The sequence below is a fragment of the Solanum verrucosum genome, unplaced genomic scaffold (genome assembly GCF_900185275.1).
Source record: "Solanum verrucosum unplaced genomic scaffold, falcon-dt-bn FXZP01000223.1, whole genome shotgun sequence".
NCBI classification, from domain to species: Eukaryota; Viridiplantae; Streptophyta; class Magnoliopsida; order Solanales; family Solanaceae; genus Solanum; species Solanum verrucosum.
The window spans coordinates 756,823-774,066 of NW_026020290.1; the positions used below are offsets into that span (position 1 = coordinate 756,823).

The 17,244-nt window shown below is 37.0% G+C and overlaps 1 protein-coding gene across 1 annotated transcript in view; it reads left to right on the top strand.

The window, feature by feature from the left end:
• LOC125834475 (RGS1-HXK1-interacting protein 1) overlaps window positions 1-13,771 on the top strand; it is a 96,316-nt gene extending 82,545 nt beyond the window's left edge. Inside the window, exon 9 of the mRNA XM_049513621.1 lies at window positions 13,760-13,771. The gene's annotated coding sequence lies outside the window, so the exon portion shown is untranslated. The remainder of the gene's footprint in view (window positions 1-13,759) is intronic.
• Window positions 13,772-17,244: the final 3,473 nt, after the last annotated feature.

The following is a 17,244-nucleotide window of genomic DNA, read 5'->3' on the forward strand; positions in this document are numbered from 1 at the left end:
GTCTCATGATATGGAAACCCCCACGTTTAGTAAGTTAGGGTTTCTAGAAGTAATATCCTTGACCCTTAACTATGTGCCCACATAGGACTTTAGCTTAGTGGATCCACCTAGATAGCTATGTACGAATGGTTACACCTTAGGCAAGTGTTAACCCTCTCTTTTCGGTGTAGGAGTAGAACACTGGATTCCTGTAGCTCTCATGGTCTATGTCGGTTATTACAATATTTTCCCTAATGTAAAAGTAAATGAAGGTATGAAAGGTGTGAACTCTTACTAGGGCTTTCTTAAGGGTTGCTACATAGTGTAAGGGAGGGTATGGGACTTCTTTTGCGCATTGCACTTGTGGGATCCTAAGAGATTGTTGTAGTAGTGTTCTCTTATGATTATGTTGATTATGACTTATGTATGTTGAAGCTATGTTATGTATGATCATTATGAGTATGGTAAGTTATGATGAAATATGATCTTATGAATGTATGCATGAAGTAGGTTGCTTAATGTGATACTTGGCTTTGAATAGGGTTATGGGGATCTATTCTTTGCATTGCACTAGTATTGCTTGGGTTGTCTAGATGTTGGGATGATATTATGTTGGATTGGACTATGATGCTTAATTTGTGTGAATAGTGGATTTACTTGGTAAAAAGCATGTTTTGAATAAATGTCCTTTTATGCATGTTTCAATGGTTTTTATGCATAGTAGCCATACTTAGTACGTGTGTTGTACTAACCCATATTTTCTCCCTTTTCCCCAAACATTTAGGTTCGGGCTGTTGAGGATTCCAGCTTACTTCTCAAGACACTTGGAGTTGCTTCCCCAAGTTGGTGAGTCCTCAAGTCCGAGGACAAGACCCTATGATCTAGCTTCTATGTTTAGTTCTTTGCTTATGTTGAAAGACATTGTTGTACTTTTCTATTTCAAGACTTCTTATTGATGTAAGGGCTAAGTCCCATTTTCGATACTCCTATGTCTATATGGTACATTGTGACGAAGTTAGATTCTGTTTTTCATATGTGAAGTAAAGTTGAACTTCCAAAGTAAAAGTTTTAAATTTTCCATGATTTTATTCTATGATACATGTTATGACAAATGCTAAGGGCTTGTATAAGACCTCTTCGAGGTCGAATACGCCGGTAGCGAATACGGGGTGCTCTCGGGTTTTACACAGAGATAGGGTGCAGGAAAGCTGGTAGATACTAGGTGGTGGTATGGAAGGGATATGGAGAAATTTAAAAATGGTAAGGAGAGAAATGCAGAAATTAAATAAGGATGAGTTTATGGGTGTTTCTGACATAGTTCAAATGCTTAGGAGGGAACTTATAAACAAACAAATCAACATGAGGGTAATTCCAATACCTCAAAATATGATAGATATGGAGAAAATACTTACAGAAAAATTGGCCAAATGGAGTCTAGAGGACGACATCTGTAAACAGAAGTCTAGAATACAATGGCTTAGCTAGGTGATGCCAATACTGCATATTTCTTTGCTAGTATGAAGGGTAGAAAATCACATAATCAGATCAATATGCTAACTAAGGAAGATGACACGATCATTACAGAACCAACAAATATAATTAAAGAAGTTATGAGTTTCTATCAAAAGCTACTAGGACAGAATAACAGACACATGCCAACTACACAACCAGAAGTGATCAAAGTTGGACCTATACTTAACAGAACACAACAATTGTCTATTATACAATCATTCATTGATGCTGATTTAAAGGAAGCACTGAAAAGTATAGGGGATTCTAAGGCTCTAGGAGAGGATGGTTTAAATACTTATTTCTTCAAACAAGCTTGTCCAATCATATGGGATGAGGTAACTACAACTGTCCTAAACTTTTTCCAAACAAATGAAACGTATGCCCCTATAAACAAAATCTTTGTCACTCTTATTTCACAAGTACATCACTAATTTCATGTATCAGGACACTTCATCCAATTCTAAGTGTCAACGATCGTTAGTTAGTAATATAACCCAACTAAATGAGTTGTTGTCGAATCCCACAGGAAGTGGTACATGTTTGAGAATCCATAGGCAAGTACGAATATGCTCAAGTCAATCATAGGAATAGACATTATCGAATAAAAACATAATTCAAATTAAGGGGTGACACGAATGTCAAATAACATGGGGATTTTGGTTTCAACGATCTGCTACAACAACAACAAATAACACGAATTTAATAATAATGAGACGAGTTCTTAGGATGTGATTCGATTATAGGCTAATATACACAAATGGGTAATTGCAACAGTTAGTAAATAACTGTAAATTAGTGAATAAGCTAGACTTTAGTGGGGATAAATTTTCTATCAAACAATTTACCCCGAATCAAGTTGGTTTCTCTCGAACACCAACAAGCATGCAAATAAGAACAACCTACGCTTTAGTCCATTCACTCTCTCGAGCTGAATGTGTGGAAAAGGATTTAGGATTTACTCTCTCGAGCTTAACCCATGACAACCCAATACCCACAGACCATCAATTCAATAATCTTAGTTTTAAAACCTCTCTCTCGAGCAAGCCAAAAATACGAAGGTAGGACTACATTTGCAACTACAATCCTTTAATTTCAACGACAATTTCTGAATGAAATCACTTCTAAATAACATTTAAACTAACAAATAGCAATATCCAACGGCTAAATTAACCCATAATCACATAATCATACCCTAAGAATTGGGGTTTTAGCTAGACATCATAAAAAGATAAAAATCGTTACCAAATTGTGTTTTCATCAACTGGGTAAGATTAATTTCGTCTTTACAAAGGTCCAAATAGAAGAATCTCAAAGAACCACTTCCAATTTCACAAAAATGGAAAACTTCAATTCTTCAAAGCTAAAGAAAAGTTGTCTCAATACTCTCAGTTCAAACTCCAAAAATTATTTATTATGAAAACTGATACTAAACTTAATATTCAGAAATGTATTTATAGTCGCCAAAAATATGCTGCGAAAGACCATTCGGCACAGTAAGTCGGGATCGGCGATCCGCCCTTTGGTCGATTCCATCACCTTTTTGTTTTGGCCTTCAGCATCCTCATATTCTGTAACTTTGGGCGATCCAACACTGCATCGCAGAACCGTTCGACGACACGCGAACTGCTGTTTTCTCTCGCTGACCTGACTTTCTCCTTCAGGGCTTGGCACACTGGTCTTTAGGTGAGATAATAGCCATTCGGCGACTCGCCCAATGGATTAGGCGATCAACATGCCTTCTTTTCTTCGTTCTTTCAGCTGCCTTGTTCCTCTTTATTCATTAGTGTCCATGCTTTATTCCTCAATCCAAATACCTAGAAATCAAGGAGTTTACATCAGTTATTGGCACAAAATAAGCATTTGAGGACACTAAATCTATCCAAATAAAGCGCTAAATGTGTCCAAATCGTGGACTCATCAACACTCCCAACTTAAACTTTTGTTTGTCCTCAAGTAAAACTCAAGTTCAACAGTTCAAAAAGGATGTCTCAAATAGTGCTACACAAGACTAAATCATGAATGCAGATAAAAAGACTCAACTTACTCATGCAAGGGTCAATTGTGCACTTAAAGATTCAAGTTGTGACTCACCATTAGCAAAGATTCTCAAGTTCACCATACTTGCTTCAAATGCAAATTCAAGCTCAACAAAGGTACTCATATGCCCTCACACAAAGAATGATTCCATATTCACACACAATGGTTCAACAATTTATAACTCCAGAATCTCTATCAACACTCACACTCACAAAGATGAACATAATGCATGATTTCACCCATAGGTTTACCCGTATTTTCCAATCAACACTTGTTTCAGCTCACTCAAGATCAAAAAGGTCTTTTCAAGGATTGTAACGGGGCTGAGTGTAAATGTATGGTCATTTAGGCTTAGTAACTTCTATCCTCATGAAATGTGGTATGAACAACACCTCATTTCCTTCTCCTCATCACTCTCATTTATGCTCAAAGGTCACACTCATTATTCACTTTTCATGGAATACCGGACACCCCATTTTCTTTGCACTTTCATAAACTTTTTCATTCTTTTTTTCTTTTTCATTTCTCTTTTTTCTTCTTCTCTATTTTTTTTGTATGGAGGCGCTCCATCTTTTCTAAAACCATGGGTAAAGGGGACTTCTTTGCACTTCTTGATTTACCTTCTCTTTTCACCGCACCCCCAACTTAGGCTTTTGGCCTAAGTTGGCTATTCACACAAACCACATCTTATGAGGATTAAAGGTGAAGGGATAAAGATAGGTCACAATTTCATCAAGTTTTTTCCAAGGAAAGGCTAAGGCTCAAAAGGTGTTCAAGAGAAGTTCACACATCAAACAAGGTAGGCCACAAAAGAGGTATAATGTCAAATTGTTTCACTCTTCAATAGTTTCCTAAGATCATCTCAAGAGCTTGCATCACTTAGTCAACCGGACCAACGGGGAAAATTCTAGGTGTCTTCACACATGGTTCACGGTAAGCTCATCACACAAGGCATTGACACCAATGTCAAACAAGACTCCACACTTTCGCTAGTGTACAATGTTCATCACAAGAGACTCAATTTGATAATTGGCTAGTCACAACGAGATGCAAAAAGTTCAACTATTGCCTATGCAACTTCATTTGGCCTCATCGTAGCTGCACATTCATTTTTGTTCGATTATGAGTACTATTCAAGTCATCAATATTGATCAAGACCGATACTGAAATTTTCAATAGAACAACCACATTCAAACACAAACAGGAGGTGGCACAAAATTATTCGGAAGGGTCCAAAAACCATTTACAATTAAAACAAGGAGCCACAAGCTCAATCATCCACAAAAACAGTGTTAAACACAATTTATAGCTCAAAAACCCAATATATAACTAAAAAATTAATAATAAAAGGTGGGCCTCACCCCACCACAAAACAAAAGCTATTTGTCCTCAAATGCAAGCAATAAAATATCCAAAAGTCAATAAAATAAGACAGAGAGGGAGGTAAAAAGATTCATGTCTAGAAAGTCACTCCGTCTGTCGGGGCATCAGTGCCCGTGGTCACCTCAGAAGGAGTGGGTCCACTAGGAGCTACCATGGACGTCTTTGTCAGCGATATCTGGATCACCGACTGTACAATTGTCTCCTCTAGATTTGGCAAGTCTCCACATATGCTCTCCTCCCTCACCTCTATATGCTCTTCGTCGGTCTCTGCCTCCGACTCATCAGTTGATATGCCATCCCGATATACATCTCTGGTGGTGGCCGGAGGAATCTCAGAAGTCTATGGGGCACCCATATCATCAGCTGCCTTAAATAGGAAAGTGAAGTCAATGGAGTTCAAGTACTCCACGCCCTTCCTCAGATATGCAACCTCGACTTTCAAAGTCGTAACCTCAGAAGTCTCCCCCTGTCTGCTCTCACAAACCTCAACTTTCGCAGTAAGAGTGTTAATGGAAGTCCGGAGGGGGGTCAGTGCAGCAAGAAGGGCGCTCTCGATCATCCACGGGACTACAGTCTCCAGACGGGTAGCTCTCGCGTCATCTGAATGGGCCAGGTGCCCTATCTTCAGGATCATAGCCTGAGTAATCTTGGCGGGCAGGGAAAAGGTAGAATTACCCGGGGCCTATGAAAAAGAAGTAGGAGCAGATGTACCTGAAGGCTCGAAGGCCGAAGTAGGCAAAGATGCCTCTGCAGGTATCGAATCAATGTCCACCTCTGGAGATGTATCCACCGGAGCTGCTTTCCTCCTGTCGGCCTCCTCTCACGTGTACTCGACCTCTATACGCCAAATGTCTGTAGAAGATGAAGGAGTGACTTCAATATCCCTCGTCTCATCACGAGGTACTCCAGCACGCCTACATATCTCTGAAATCAGCACAAGGAATGGCAAGGCGGTCTTACTCTGCTTGGACCTCATGGCCATCTCTTGCTCGATAAGAAGTCCCAGGTTAATGCTCCTCCGGGATATGATCAACCCAAGGCAGGCCGCCTTAAGGTGGCATAAGATGGACTCGTTCTGGGATGGCATAATGGTGCTGCTAATAAAGCCAAACCAGAACCGAGCAACAATACTCATCCCTCTTCTCTATGGGGACCCCTACCTCGATCCACCTCGGAGTGGTATCAGAAATCAATGGAGCAAGCCATCCCTTTAAATCATCCAAGGACTGAGTAGTAGGCAAGCACACATATGCCATTGTAGCTCCTAGACCTCTGCCAAGTACAATATTAATGTACTCGCTACTGCACCCGACTTCCTTTCCCCAGACCATGACCGACTTAATTAGTCTGAACTCACTGGCCTACTTCTTTCTTTTAGTAACCAGATCACCATATGCTAAGTAAACTTACCGGAACCATGCAAGAATGTATGTGCCTTGGGGCCTGGTGAACTACTGAAAATGGTGGAAATGGAGGGTGTCCCTCACCTCGGAGTATCTGCCTTCAAGGCCCTCTGTAGATAACAACTTCTCCTCGAGGATAGTTCGCAATCAATCAGCTTTTAGTCTATTAAGTAGCCTGGGAGGAGGGACCACTGGTGGCACTGGAGCTACAGGGGGTGCCAGAGCTGGCATAGTGGTTGATACTGGAGCTCTAGAGGAGTCAGTGTGAGATCTAGCACGAATCTCAGCCCATCGAGACTGTAGTTTCTTGTCGTCATCCGGCTCAGAGAACGCGGCTTGGGAGCCCTCACTATCTGAGTTGTGCTTCGGAGCCTCAGTAGCGGGACTTTTTCCCTTGCCTTGTCCTCTTTTTGGAGGCTCTTGCCTTCCCTTTTTGGGAGGGTTGGCTCTTCCTTCATTTATAGTAATGCCCCGTGCTCTTTTTCGGGAGGGGGGATGTCAAGATTTGTCCTTGTCATATATGCAAAACATCAGAAAAAGTTAGAAATAATTCAAGCAAAAGCACAGAAGAAAACAGTTGCAGAAAGACACGCCGAACCAGTCGACGAGTCGCCGAATCTCTTTGGCGAGCTAGATCGGACTCGCCGAAAGGATTGGCTCAAAAATTCCCAAAAGAATTATCATGTCGGTGATGGGAAGGGCCTTTAAGCGAATCCTCGACAACATTCGGCGAGCAAGGACTAGCCCACCGAAATTTACAGTGCTTTTAGGGATTAGGGGCGCAGACAAAGGGAGATCAAGAAGAACTTTCGGGAAGTCGCCGAGTGCACTTGGCGAACTCAGGCTTCTCGTCGAAAGTTACAGAACCCAAATCAAGATTAAGCATGAAATTAAAGGCGATAAGGGGTGATTCAGCGAATCGCCGAGTGGTTCGGTGAGCTCGACCCAGATTGTCAAACGACCCAACGTGCCTACTTTCAACCCAACTTCACAAATTCAACCCCACAGCCCCCGAAGAAAAAATAAAAAACATACACTCCTCTAATTAAACTAAGACCCATTACACCCATTCCCCCGAGATACTCAGACTTCTCCCGGTTTGGCCAAATTTGGCCATTTGATGGCTTTTGCCCTTAGGAATGACGTCAACCGCTCCATCACTGGGCAAATTACGTCATTTGGCACAAATGTGGGTGACTTAGACTTCACCCGACTAGACCCAACAACATGCAAGCACAAGCTCACAATTTTAAACATTTTCAAGCACGACAATTTCGAGAATAGAACATTAAAGGCATTATAGGCACGATATTCAAATTAAATCAAGCACACACATACACAATTATGATCAAAGAGGCCCAACACACATCACTAAGATAAAAATCAATTGCAAATGAGTCAAAATCGCTAAATAAAGAATTTGGGGTTCGGAAAACCAACCTTAGATGTCGAATATATACTTTGAAGCGCCAGGCGGCAAAGAAATCGAACTCTGAACACAAACTCGATGACTAAAATACGAGAAAAATAGAAGAAATATAGAATACTATAATGCGGGTGTGATTTTGGGAAGTTGAAAAGTTAAGGAAAGTGAAAGAGTTTGAAAGTTTAAACCTTTGGCCTTTAAAAACCGTCCAGTTCTCGCCCATTCAGCGCTATAAGTTTTGCTCGCCGACCCGCTCAGCGACACGCTGAGTGGGCACTTACCTCGCCGAGTTTTACCGAACCTCCAGTTAATGTGAGGGTCCAAATGGCGACTAGGTCGTGATCGCCGACCTGGTCGGCGATTTGCCAATTTGCTTCTGGGCTCGTCGATTACAGACTCCAATTTCAAATTGTCTTGAGTCCAGCGGCGGTCCAAGTCGGGCTCGCTGATCTCTTCAGCAAGTCCCCGACTGGACTTTTAGCTTGCCAACCTATTTTCAAAAAAATTCCACACTTTGACCTGCACAATCAACATACCATTATTTCATATCCAAAAAAAAAAAAAAAACTTGGGTTGCCTCCCAAGCAGTGCCTTAGTTAACATCGCGGCACGACGCAAGTCCACGCTCAAACCTCATTCTTGGGGTTGACCATAGTATCACTAGGCAACCCCCTTGCTGTCTCGGGTTTAGATGAGATGAGATATGACCCATTTGGGTCTCCAACTACTTGATAGAGACGTAATGGGAGGTAATTGTCTGGCTAAGGGTCGACACATCGTCTTTCAAAATCTTGTCCGACCCCTCAACCTTGTTGATGATACGAGAAAGCATATCCTCATACCGGCCATCTTCTGAATCCTTTGGCTTTTGACGCTCGTGGGGAGGCACATACCTATTCTTCCCCCACCCTTCCAATTGGGATTTCGATCCATCCATTCTCTATCACGATCTCTCCAACCTTCATCCCTTCTCCAACCTTGGTTACCACCCTGCCTCCGATAGTTTGAACAATAACCACCACCTTGGTTGGCTAGGAAATTCACCTCCTCATTATACAAAGCTTCGAACTTGGCTTCTTCGGGATTCACACACAACACCCACGAAATTGATACTTCGAGCACCAGCTCCCATGACATTTTAAAACAAAATGTCAAATTATGTCATGATCTTAGCCATGTTCTGGTCCCTCTCTTCGTCTTTCTCTATCTTTTCCTTGGTTAATTTGAATTCAGAGGAGAGACCTGGTCTTCACGTGTGTACCATTCTCAGTTGATTGTGGTCATGCCATCCAAGAGTTGAGCTGCTATCACATAAGGTTGCTGCATCAAACCTCCAGGAGAAAGTTGGTCAGCAACACCCTTGTTTACCGAGTCAAGGCTTTGGTAAAAATACTATGGCAAGACATTGTCAATCAAGCCATGAGGCCAAGTTTCATGAATTGGCTCACCTTCTAGACGCTTGAAGCTCTGAATGTTGTCCCGAAGTGTCATTATCTTTGAGGGAGGGAAAAATCACACTCGAAATGCAGTGACAAGCTCTTCCTAAGAAGTGATTGAGTCTCGTGGAAATTCAGCTAGCCACTTGCACGCTTCTCCCATCAGAGAGGACAAGAACAATCTTAGCTGGGCCGACTCTTGGGATATATTCTTGAAGGAGAATGGTCCGCAAACATCAACAAAATTTCTATTATGCTCATGGGGATCCTCATGAGCCAAACCACTGAACTGCCCATCAATTGCAAGAGCTGAAGCATAGTGCTAGTAATATGGAACACCGTGTTCCCTTCAACAAGCGGCAAGCAAATGACACTAATTCCACCCATAAGATGAGGGTCATTAGCATTAGGCTCATTGACATTGTTGAGGTTGACGATGTCATCTTGGTGGCCTACTTGGCTACCATTGCTTCCGTTCACACTCATACTTCATGTTCCAAAACACTAACAAGCAAACCAAAACTAAAAATAAGTAGATTCAACTATAACTAACCAGAACAATATTCAACTTAACTAAAAATTCTCAAACAACACCACTCCTTGGCAGTGGCGCCATTTTGATTTCACTTATCAGGACACTTCATCCAATTCTAAGTGTCAACGATCGTTAGTTAGTAATATAACTCAACTAAATGAGTTGGGGTCGAATCCCACAGGGAATGGTACGTGTTTGAGAATCAATAGGAAAGCACGAATATGCTCAAGTCAATCATAGGAATAGACATTATCGAATAAAAACATAATTCAAATTAAGGGGTGGCACGAATGTCAAATAACAGTGGGGTTTTGGTTTCAACTATCAGCTACAACAATAACAAATAACACGAATTTAACAATAATGAGACAGGTTCTTGGGATGTGATTCAATTATAGGCTAATATAGACAAATGGGTAATTGCAACTGTTAGTAAATAACTGTAAATTAGTGAATAAGCTAAACTTTAGTGGGGATAAACTTTCTCTCAAACAATTTACCCCGAATCAAGTTGGTTTCTCTCGAACACCAACAAGCATGCAAATAAGAACAACCTACGCTTTAGTCCATTCACTCTCTCGAGCTGAATGTGTGGAAAAGAGTTTAGGATTCACTCTCTCGAGCTGAACCCATGACAACCCAATACCCACAGACCATCAATTCAATAATCTTGATTTTAAAATCTCTCTCTCGAGCAAGCCAAAAACACGAAGGTATGACTGTATTTGCAACTACAATCCTTTAATTTCAACTACAATTACTGAATGAAATCACTTCTAAACAACATTTAAACTAACAATTAGCAATACCCATGAGCTAAATCAACCATAATCCCATAATCACACCCCAAGAATTGGGGTTTTAGCAAGACATCATAAAAAGATGAAAATTGTTACCAAATTTTGTTTCCATCAACTGGGTTAGATTAATTTCGTCTTTACAAAGGTCCAAATTAAAGAATCTCAAAGACCCACTTCCAATTTCTCAAAAATGTAAAGCTTCAATTCTTCAAAGCTAAGGAAAAGTTTTGTCTCAATACTCTCAATTCAAACTCAAAAAATTCTATATTATGAAAATGATACTAATATTCAGAAATGTATTTATAGTCGCCAAAAATATGCTACGAAGGACCATTCGGTGCAGTAAGTCAGGATCGCCGATCATCTCGGTGATCCGCCCTTTGGTCAATTCCATCGCCTTTTTGCTTTGGCCTTCAACATCCTTAAGTTTTGTAACTTTGGCCGATCCAACATTGCATCGCGAAACCGTTCGGTGACACGCTGACTGCTCTTTTCTCTCGCCGACTTGACTTTCTCCTTCAAGGCTTGGCACACTGGAACTTTAGGTGAGATAATAGCCATTCAACGACTCGCCCAATGGATTAGGTGATCAACATGCCTTTTTTTCTTCGTTCTTTAAGCTGCCTTGTTCCTCTTTGCTCAGTAGTGTCCATGCTTTGTTCCTCAATCCAAATACCTAGAAATCAAGGAGTTTACATCAATTATTGGCACAAAATAAGCATTTGAGGACACTAAATCTATCCAAATAAAGCCCTAAATGAGTCCAAATCATGGACTCATCAACCACCCTACCTCAATCAGGAATACATGCCTTATCTTGTTGCACTACTATATATAAGATCATTTCAAAGATGCTCACAAATAGACTTCACAATGTTATGGAATATCTAGAGGATTCAAGTTAGGCTACTTTTGTACTTGGTAGAGTGCTAACTGATAAAGTTCTTATTAGTCATGAATTGGTCAAAGGCTATGGAAGGAAAGGCATATCACCAAGATGCATGTTTAAGATTGATATGCAGAAGGCTTATGACTCCTTGGAATGGCATTTCCGGGAGGAGGTACTAGTTGGCATGGAGGTTCCTTACAAGCTCATATCATGGTTAATGAGTTGTGTTAGGAAGAAATCTTATTATATCATGATAAATGGTTGCCCTAGTCCACCTTTTCAAGCAAAGAGAGGGTTGAGACAACAGAACCCTCTATCTCTATATCTTTTTTCCTTGGTATGGAATATCTAACCAGGCTATTGAAAACTCTGAGATCCACACCAGTTTTCAAATACCATCCAAGATGCCACAAATAACAAATCATTTAGCTAAGCTTTGTTGATGATATCTTGTTGTTTAGAAGAGAAGATATACAATCAACCACCCTGTTGTATGAATGCGTTCAACAATTTGCTAATGTTTTTGGACTCATAGCTAATCAGGCCAAGAGCAGTGTATACTTTGGTGGAGTTTCAGAAGCTATCAACATATGATACTGCACCATATAGGTTTCACAAAGGGATTACTTCCTTTCAGTATCTTGGTGTACCTCTGAGTTCAAAGAAATTATCAGTAGATCAATGTCAACCACTCATAGATAGGATGATGTGAATAATAACTACATGGACAGTAAAATTCATATATTATGCAGGAAGCATCCAACTGGTGAATAGTGTCTTTACAACCATGCAGGTTCTGGTCACAGATATTCCTGTTGCCTAAGCAAATATTACAAAGAGTAGAAACAATGTGCAAAAGGTTTCTATGGAATGGTTAAAGCAAAGGGAAGGCACTTATAGCATGGGAAACACTTTGCTGCCAAGGGTTGCCGAAGGACTTAATGTCAGAGATATATGTGTGGAATAAAGAAGCTATACTAAAGCACCTATGGAACCACAACAACAAAAAGATAACTCTATGGATTGTCTGGGTCCATACATTTTATCTCAAGGGTAGGGAACCATGGAATGTGATAGTTAATCAAGCCTCCTGGATTCTGAGTAAAATTCTCAAGGCAGGGCACTGGCTACAAGTGACAGAAATCATGAAGGCAGAAGAATTCAGTATTAAAGGAATGTACAAGAAGTTAAAAGGAGAATACAATAAGGTCCCAAGGAGAAGACTGACATGCAACAATCTAGGCAATCATAGGTGGATATTTGCGCTTTACTTGGCTATAATTAGAAGGCTATAAGCCAAAGATAGGCTGGGCAAATGGGGAATTATTACTGATGTTGTATGTTAATGGCCACAATATTCAATATACAACATAGAGATTCGAACTTTATATCTTGGGAACATTGTAAGAGCCGACATGGAGGACGGAGAACTTTGATTTATTCATTCTTCTCTTTTATTGTTTATTTGTATTCGTGATTTTTGGAAGATATTTTAGCTATTATTTTTAATTTTTTATGATTGACACAAATAAATTTATTTTTATGAATTTTGATTGTGTTTTTGAGATAATGTGTAGCTAAATTTCATAATTAGGGTTGTGAGAGCCATAATGAATTATCAAAGTAAGTTAATGTAAGAAGTGATTCTTGAATGGTTTTCATGCATGTATTGTTTTTCTCTGCTTTGATTGCTTTTTAATGAGGATCCACGTTAGAACTCACTTTGTTCTTACTTGATGGACTAAGGTGGTAACAAATGGGAAAATGGATTGTACAACGAAGATTTGAGGCTATATAAACCCTCGTCTAATAGCTTGAAGGGACCAAGGGATACCAATATGGGATCAAAGATAAGGGTTAGTAAAGCATACACCTATAGAAGGACCAAGTTGTGTTGTAAAATTCACTTATATAAGTGATCATCCACTTAGATGATAAATAACTTACTGATCTTGCATGTTAAGAACTGAAATAGATCACTGATACAATATTCTTTCTAAGTTATGCAATCATGGGAACACATTCATATTCGTTATTTCTAATAATTTAAAACAGATAAATATTTAGTCTAAGCTATTGTTATTCTTTTTATTTTTGTTTCAATTTAAATCTCTCTTTTTTATATAACGGCTACCGAGTTAAATATTTGCTATTGATAATATTTTTCCACATTCTCTATGACCTTACAAACAACCGTCTATATTTCCTTTTAAGAAGTATATTTGATGTTATCACCTTCTCACTTTTTAAATTTTAAATTAGAACCACTACTTGATATGCTTATTCAAAAGTATTATTAATTATTCATTTATTGATAATTAAAGATTATGGTAAAATAGTGAGTATTTGACCGATCTTAAATGATTTAAGAATATGGTGACAATAGAAGTTATAAAATTTAAATTTAAATTATATTTCTAAATCGAACCTTAAAAAATATTGAAACATCACACAAAAACACAAAAATACATTAACCACTTGATAGACAACTTTAAAAGAAGTGATTATATTAGAAGAAGAGAATAGGAATATAATGAGAGGAGTTGATCCATATTCCTACTACTAGTAACAGTTGTACTAGGGAACTATAGAGTAAAGCCAACTAAAATTTAAAGTCACTTTTTAGAAAAAAATAAATATATTCAAATTTAGCGGAGAAGTCAGAATTTTCATAATAGTTAAGCTTTTTTCTTTTAAAAATGACAAATTTAACCTATTATTTTATTAATGACAATTGACAAGGGCAGTTTTACACCGATTACTAATAAATTTGACCATAATCTATATATATATATATATATATATATATATATATATATATATATATATTATCACACATGAGTTATTCACTATGTATGAAAGAATTGTGTATGAATTGTATTAACACATAAATGTGTTGATCATGGGTTGTAATTCAACAATTTGTTTAGTCAAAAATTAAAAAAAGAAAAGAAAAGAGAGGCTTAATGCATATAAGGCCCTTTAAACTTGTCCCCTTTTTTTCATTTAGACACTTAAATTATAAGACTTACCGATTGAATGATTGAACTCAAGTCATAGTGTGCGTATTGAACACAATCTATTCAGCAAGTCCAAATGCTTTGTGCATGACCTTCAAATGCTCCTTATGTGGCATTATTACAAATAAGAAAATGACATATCGATAATAAAATAAAAGCATTTTTTTCTTCAACAATCTCTTCAGCAAGCCTATATTTTTTTATACATTTTTTTTATTGTTATTTTACATTTAATTTCTAGTAAAATTGGGGCGTTCCATTCTCTCAAAGGAGAGTGTACTACACAAGTTGTGCTATGTTGGCATAGTCTGTCCAATAGACACATTATAGTTTGAGTTTGAGTGTTCAATCGGTAAACTTAAGCATCTAAACGAAAAAATATGAATAGGTTTAAGGCGCTGCATATGCATTAATCCTAAAAAAATATATAGCAAGATTATATTTTTGTCATATGCTTTGTTTTATATGATAAGAATTCAAAATAGAAAGTTCATGGCATATTTTTAGCTAGCATTTGACCATATATTTTAAGAGTAGATTTTAATTAATCTTCACTTATTTATTTGACCATGAAATTTGACCAAATTTTAAAATTTTGTTTTTCAAACATTTTATGTTCCCCAAAACCGACTAAGATTAATTTTTTGGATTTTGGTAACTTCCACTCAGAAAAACTTCAAAAGAAAATCTAAGAAAATTTAGGCAAGAAATTTATTTTTCTTCTAATTATATTAATTTTTGTCGTCTATAATTATAGTATCATATTAAAACATTTTCCTATTATATTGAATTTTTTAAGATTTTGATAGGTAGATTATTTCATTTCTAATTATGCTCTCACCTACTTTCCTCAATTTGATAAAGTCATTAACCATATTTGAATACTAATCTTTTTAATTTGAAAATTTTGAGTATTCTTTATTTTTATGGTTAGTGCAAGGCTATATTTAGTATCTATATAAATTTATTTCGTTACTATAATTTTAACATATAATGAAGAGATTTGTTTTCATTTATAGTATGGCAATAAATTAATTACAACATAGTAGATATTTTTGTATAAATAAGCAACACATTTTTTGGAGAGCCTCATCAATTAACATCTCATTTTCATCTGAGTCAAGACAGAAAAAAAAAGACTCTAGGACGTCAAAAGATTCTAATGGCCAAAATAGAATATGAAGATGATCGTACTGAACATTTTCAAAGCGTTGCGCAAGTTTATACAAAAATAAAGCGATATGATTGGAAAATATGACATTGATGTGGGAATAATAGTACTTTCCCCTACTGGTAATCCTTTCTTTTTTTTACAACCTACAATAGATGTTGTTGTTGATCGTTTTTTAAGTCCATGGACTAAAAAAAGGATCAATAACAACATCAATTGTAGGATGGAAAAAAGAGAAATGATTATGGGAAAATATTATTATTCCCACATCAATGTCATATTTCCCAATCTTATTGCTTGCTTTCTTGTATAAACTTGCACAACGCTTTGAAAATGTTGTGTATAGATCATCTTCGTCTTCTATTCTGGCCATCAGAATCTTTTGACGTCCTAGAGTCTTTTTTTCTGCCATAACTCTAATATGATATGTTAATTGATAAGGCTCTAGCTCCAAAAAAAATGTAGTTCTTATTTTTACAAAAATATTCTTCAATATTGTAATTAATTTCTTGCTATACTACAAAATGAAAACAAATCTCCTCATTATGTTAAAATTATAGTAACAAAATATATTTATATAGATACGTAAAAAAAATATAGTCTTGCACTTACCATAATAATACAAAATAAATCAAAATTTTCAAATTAAAGAGATTAATATTCTAATTTGGTTAATGACTTTATCAAATTGAGGAAAGTAGGTGAGAACATAATTTGAAATGAAATAATCTACATATCAAAATCTTCAAAAAAATCAACATAATAGGAAAGTGTTTTAATAAGCTACTATAATTGTAGACAACAAAAGTTAATAAAATGTTGCTGCTTCTTTTGCACAGGCTCCTCAAGAAAATGCTAATTAAGCATACAACGGTTCCTAATACATTTGAGTTTCATGCAATGAAATAATTAAGTTTCTTAAATGTTTCTTTTTAAGTTTTAATATCTATTATTATTTTAAAGTTGATGGTGTTATTTGAATTATTTAGTAGTGATTTTCATTTATGATATGAATTTAGTGAACTCAAAGACTCGTATTTATGTATTAATTATGAGTTCAATATTTAAATTTCTTATGGTACGTTTTAGAATTTTTAATATATATGTCAATGATTCAAATAAAATGTGATTAAATTGAATCTATTTAATGATACCATCATTGTGAAGACCTTAAATCTTGGCTTTTGACTAATAAATAAAAATTAGTTTTCAGGGTTTTAATCTAATCGCACCCATATAATGTGTTCAAAATTAATTCAAATTTATTCCTACACGTTTTGGGCTATTTAGATAAATCTAAACGGTTTTCAGGATAAAAATATCCTTAGAAAAATAAATAATCGGAGCTAGAAGGCGAAATTTAATTCGGATAGTGGTCCATTTTCTCTCTGTATCGTAGAAGATTATGTCAGGTTAAAGCGTCTCTAGTAGTTGAACTATAGATTGAGCCAACTAAAAGGTCAAGTCACTTTTTTGAGAAAATATTTAAATTTAACAGTGAAATCAGAATTTTCATGATGGCTAAGCTTTCGTAAATGACAAATTTAGCCTATTTTCTGAATAACGAGCACAGTTTTTCACCCATTACTAACAAATTTGACCATTTCTTTATATATATATATATATATCATCACACATAAGTTGTTATATGAA